The following is a 5,659-nucleotide window of genomic DNA, read 5'->3' as shown; positions in this document are numbered from 1 at the left end:
ACACATAAATGCTGAAAAATACTCACTGAGCTAAAACCAGAGCACATTACACATGGAATATCTGTAACTTTGTGCCATCTGTTGTACAATGTTTGGTAAAAGCTACACCGACAAACATGGGCCATGCACCCAGAGCAAACTGCTGCTTATCTGCTCAGATTTTTATCACCATGTTTTAATGTGATTCCAAGCAGCTCAACACATAATGACTTTAGTGCTGAACAGCTATTCATGTTTTACTCTAAATTTATAAACAGACATAAAAAAAAGTTCATCTTTCTGAAACATCACACAAAACAATTTTGGAGGTATTTTTTTTTGTAGCAGGTAGGGGTCAAATACACTAAGTGTACATAGTGTAAGGACATACCATAGAAAAAAAAAGATTTCTTTGTGCAGATAGAAGGACTTTCTCCATGTTCTCTCTTGTGTGTGTGTGTGTGTGCAGATGAATTACTGCCACCAACAGCACCTTTAAAATGAATGGCATATGTCTTCTCAGTTTTTCAGTCAGAACACTAGAAATACGCTTTGCGTATTCCTCATTTCATATTCCTCTCACATTCACTCTGGTGTTTGTTATTTGGTGTTCTTTCTTTGTTATTTGTGTGTTTTTAGATTTTTCCCCCAGTTTAATTACAAGTGAAATTTCAGTTCTGTGGCCATGAGGGTGGTTTGGCCATACACTTTGTGTTTGCTCAAATAAGAAACTGTACAGATTTAAAGATCCATTATATTCAAGACAAAGAAATTCACTCGCAGCATTTAAAATGAGTTTTACACCAATTAAGATGAAGTCTTTCCTTTATTGCTTCTTAAGGGGAAGCGTAGTTAAAATCCCCGAACTTGCATCTATTTGGATTTGATCCAAAGAAAGGCCAGAATTTGAGAGTGAGGCTCACAGCTGGAGGTTGTTTGTGGATATTTTTCCAAGGAACAAAGAAAAATAAGAAAACACAAGTGTAATCTTTGAACACAGCTCAGATGTGTGTGGACCCGAACGGCGGTCGTCACCACTAAATATGGGCATGGAACTTCCTGCAAACCCACACACCTCCCAGACTGTCAACCAGAGGCGAAAGTGAGTGCGCGTTCCTCACATAGCATCTACCGCACGTCATGGCACACAGATCTGTGCAGAAAAGAAAGGCAGTGTCATATTTATAATGCGTGACTTCTTTGTCACAGTCCGGGATCACATTGGTTTAAAGTGACAGGAAGTGGGAAACACGAGCTTGCAGTTCATCTAATCTCTCCACGAACATGAGAAAATATCGGCGGACACGTGAACTCGCCGTGAAATTAAGCGCAAGGCAGCACCGTCACAGCACTGGTCCCTGTACGGGGGCGGGTCTTTTCCTCCGGACAATGCCATTATTTGGGCTCCATTGGTCAGGAATGCCACATTTCACAGGCTGTTGCCCTCCTCCGACCGTCGACACAGCGCCTCCAGTGAGCCCTGCCGCCTTTAACCTTTTCCCACCGCAGCCGTCTCCCGCCCACACTACACCGACACATGCTACCAGGACCCTCGGTGCAGCCATACGTGTCTGTGCCCACTGAGGCTGGAGGGTCTGGGAACTAGTTATGTCCACGCAGTGCTGCAGGAATACACATTCCATACTTCCTCGGCTGTTATTGTACCCGCATGTGTTTGAAGTGAGGGTGGTCCCGCTGCGAACACCATACTCTAGTCCACCGTCAGCTGCCATTTTCTGGGACACTGATGAGACAAGTTGCTGACTGCGGCTCTAAGTCTCCATTCCTCTCAAGCGCCATGACACGATGTAGCACCTCACAGGCGGGTAATGAGAAATTTGTGAATGGAAAAGAGAATTTGTGCTCATTGTTAAAATTAAACTATACAATGACGTCCCATTGGTATGTGACCAATCCCGAAGGTGATGAGATAATATTTCCACCAATAAGAACAGAGACAGGCACAGAAACGTACCAATTGGAAGCTGGCATGCAAATAAGGAATTTGTCTCGGCAAGAGCTGAATGTCAACTAGTCAAAGATGGAGTCCGGATCTGGGAGGCCGTGAGGTTGCCAATGGACGAAACAGCCTTGTTTTAACCGAGGAGCCGTTACGACGATGGAGACGGATGTGTGCGTGGGAGATAGATGGTGACGGGCTGGACGGTTTTCCCACTGAAGTGCTTCAACTTGGTTCCGTTGTGCTTCTTCAGTGTGTTAAGCTGCAAGGACCGGCCCTGCCTCCGTCAGGTACCGTTCACCAAAACCTCTGTCTGCGGGGGGAGAGAATCCAGCCACTGCTGCATGCGGGGTAGCGTGGAGCTCGCAAACAGACGTGGATGTCGGTGGGTGTGACTGGCCGTGGAGAGGTTTCACTGCCTCTCCTAGCTTAAAACTGTCTAGCACTTATTGTATGTTTGTGTGCGTGTGTATGAGAGAGAGAGGGAGAATTGCGGGCACAGTGAGAGCTCGCGTCTTATAGCGTGTTTAACAGGCGGGTGCAAGTGATCGTTCCAAACTGAGATATGAAAACTAAGTAGTTACTCTCACCAGAACTAGTCTGCAGCCTTCAGAAGAGCTCCGGGGACACCCGGGAGTCCGCCACGGCTGTCAGTGGGGCCCAGCGCAGCCGCAAAGCAACCGTTAGTGCGAGTCCAGCTGAAGTTGTAGTGGAAGAATGCTACAATACACACCTCCAACTTTAGAACGACCGAGGCTTCGCGCAAATCTTTCCAAACAAGTTTGTGGATGATTGGGCTTTGGTTATGTGGCAGACAACATGAAGGAACTGAAGAAACGTGTGTGAGATATATAATCACACAAATTACACACAAGACGGCATGTCCTTGTGGTTAAAATAAGTTAAGAGGCGTTTTTGCCGTTAAAGCAGACATGTAGCGTTTCTTTGGGGCCGTTTTAGCCCGTTCTTCAGCAGCAGAGGGAGAGCCGCGTGCGTTAGCTCGCGCTGCTGCTGAAGCTCCCGTTAGTTGGCGCGTGACGCGGTGTGTGATGTGAGAGTTCAGACGGGAAAGCGAGCCTCTTCAGCTGATTGTAAACTTGTCTCAACAGTGAAAATAACAAGCCCCCTTCCCTCCCCTCCCTCCAATCAAAGGCCCCGCCCCTGTGTTTCCCAAACGAGGAGGGTTTCAAATGGCCACTTTGGCTAAAGGGCCAGGAATAGTAGGTATTAAATGAAGGTTTGTGGTATTGTATCGCGGAATTTGCTCTTTGCCCTATATACGTCTTCTCCACCCTCGTTTCCTCCCTGCGAAGTCCGCGCGCTGCCGAGGCCTCGGTGCTTCTAGGGTTTTCTTTTTTTTTCGTTCCAACGTCTTGCAGCTTTTAATGCTGACCGGAACAAATGATAGGAAAGCTGCACACATGAAACCAGCATCAGGAAATGCTGTGCTGTCATCAGTTCTGTGTTACACAGGACCCATCGTAACAACGTCTTTCCAATTTGCATAGATTATATGCTTTCCTCCTTAGGCCTGTGTATTTTACGCTGTATAACCGCACGCTATTGTAAAAAGCCTGCTCGCTTTTTGCACGGCCGCGTTTGCAACCTGTTAATCCCGATAGCCGTGTGGAGGCTCGCGCTGAGCCACTGGCCTGTCTCCATAGTTTAGGAAGGTTGGAGCTGACGGCTTGCATGTAGGCTGTTCAATGGAGACCGCACGGACAGAGGCGCAGCCGTGTTGTCCAAAGCCCTTTTTCTGTTGTACTACTGTGAAATCAGATGAGCAGTGCAATATTAAAAGGGCATTGGCTGACACCCCCACCACACGCACGCACACACCCCATCTTCCCTCCATTTGCCGGTCCCCTCTTCCTGTTCGTCCAAATCTTAGATGTAACAGGACAAAATGTTAGATTTAAGTGGACTGGAGTGCTAGTTGTAAAGCTACGGCTGTGTCACAGTTAAAACTGCTGCCCTGTCTTTACAGTGTGTGTGTGTGTGTGTGTGTGTGTGTGTGTGTGTGTGTGTGCGCGCGCGCGCGCGCAGAGGTCAGCTGCTTTGACGATGTTGCACTACTGTACCATCGCTGAAGCAGTGCAATAGTATTGTCATAGCATTCGGCCTTCGCCCTCCACTCCCAGCAGCGGGGAGACGGATGCCGACAAACGGAGGAAAATGGAGAGCAGGGAGGGCCTCCTCCTTCCCTCCTCTCTTACAAGCATTTCCACGAGCAGCCATAAGATACGCCCCATACCTTTCTAGCAGAGTAGTTCCATGTTTGCCCGGCCTCTCAGCGAACTGTGAGGCTCAGTGGGAATAAAGCTTGTAATCCATTTTCATTTATCACTTAGCACTGTATGGATCCAGTTAGAGGTGAAATGCATTACGCGGATATTATGCGTCTTATTTAAATTCCAAAGTAGCACACACTGAATGTAAGTTTTCTACATTTTTTTTTTTTTTTGTTGTTGTTGTTATTTTATAGTGTTTTTTCGGGGGGGGGGGGGGTTGATGGTAAAATGAGGACATTAGATTTCACACGTCATGTAGGGTGATTTTTATTCTGAAGAAAGTTCACAATAAGTGCTCCTTTAAGTGTCATTACTTTGAAGTCCTAGGTGTCCCACCGCCTGTGTTTTCAGCTAAAAGAATCCTCTGGCTTAATGCTGAATTTAGTCTTTCGGTTTTCTTGAGCCAAAAAAAAAAGTAGTATTTTGGAAAGTCCCTTAAGAACCCCTGCAGGTCCCCAGGCTGCAATTTGGGAGCCAGTGGCTAAGTTCAGAGGTTATTATGACAGGAAGAGTGTGTGGCTTTCCTATTCAACATGCTGCCTTATTTCTTCAGAGCCACCCAGGCAGTGTTGCCAACTCCTCAGTAAGGAAAATCGCTATTGGTTGTCCTAAAAGTCGCTAAATGACGTCATCACCTAATTTGCATAATTGGTCATGCTAATATAATTGTAACCTATGTTGTTGGAGAGAGAAATAACATCGTGGAAGAGACATAAAGTGAGTAAAAAACGTCCTAAATGCATTTAGAGTTTATTTAGAACTACAAATTAAATTTCTTTTAGCAATTATTGTTTTTTTTAATGTCACAATTCCAACCCTGCTCCTTTACCCGGGCTTGGACCGGCAAAAGTGATCCGAAATAGGCACTCTGGTGGAGTTACTTTGTGTGTGTGTGTGTTTATAAGTAGTTTTAAACCTTGTGATCCACAAAACAGCATAAGAGTAAAAGAACTGACTGTGTTACAGCACCCGCTGCTTGTTGAGAGTAAAAGCGATACGCGCTTTCACGTCTTTTTTTAGCGACTTTTTAAAGAAAAAAAGTCGCTAGGGGGTCTGAAAACTCGCTAAATATAGCGACAAAGTCGCTAAGTTGGCAACACTGCACCCAGGGCTTCTCTCCTGGACCCCGCCTCTTTAAAAAAAGAAAAAAAAGAAAAAAAAGAACATTTTGTTCACAGGCTGCCTCAGTCTGCATTCAGCTGTTCATACTAAGTAACTTTTTTTTTTTTTTTTTTTTTTTTTTTTAGGTCAACTGTGTAAACTTTTCTCACATTTTGTTAGGGGTAAACTGTGTGCTTCCCATGATGCTCCATTGTGTGAAATCAGACTGAACTGAGACCCTCCTGCTGGCTCAAACGTCAGCAGATAATCACAGGAATAAAATAAAATAGAATAAAATCACGGAAGAAGGGAAAACTGTTTCATTTGT

General features: G+C 45.5%; 1 long non-coding RNA gene across 1 annotated transcript; it reads right to left on the bottom strand.

Moving 5' to 3' along the window:
* Window positions 1-348: 348 nt before the first annotated feature.
* Window positions 349-4,909, bottom strand: LOC109204625 (uncharacterized). The gene is made up of 2 exons (XR_002064147.2): window positions 2,530-4,909; window positions 349-1,132 (listed from the first exon to the last, which is right to left on the bottom strand). It is a non-coding gene; the product is annotated as an uncharacterized LOC109204625 (long non-coding RNA).
* Between the last annotated feature and the right edge of the window lie 750 nt (window positions 4,910-5,659).

The sequence above is a fragment of the Oreochromis niloticus genome, linkage group LG12 (genome assembly GCF_001858045.2).
Source record: "Oreochromis niloticus isolate F11D_XX linkage group LG12, O_niloticus_UMD_NMBU, whole genome shotgun sequence".
Classification (NCBI taxonomy): domain Eukaryota; kingdom Metazoa; phylum Chordata; class Actinopteri; order Cichliformes; family Cichlidae; genus Oreochromis; species Oreochromis niloticus.
This window is presented reverse-complemented; position numbering and strand designations above follow the sequence as displayed.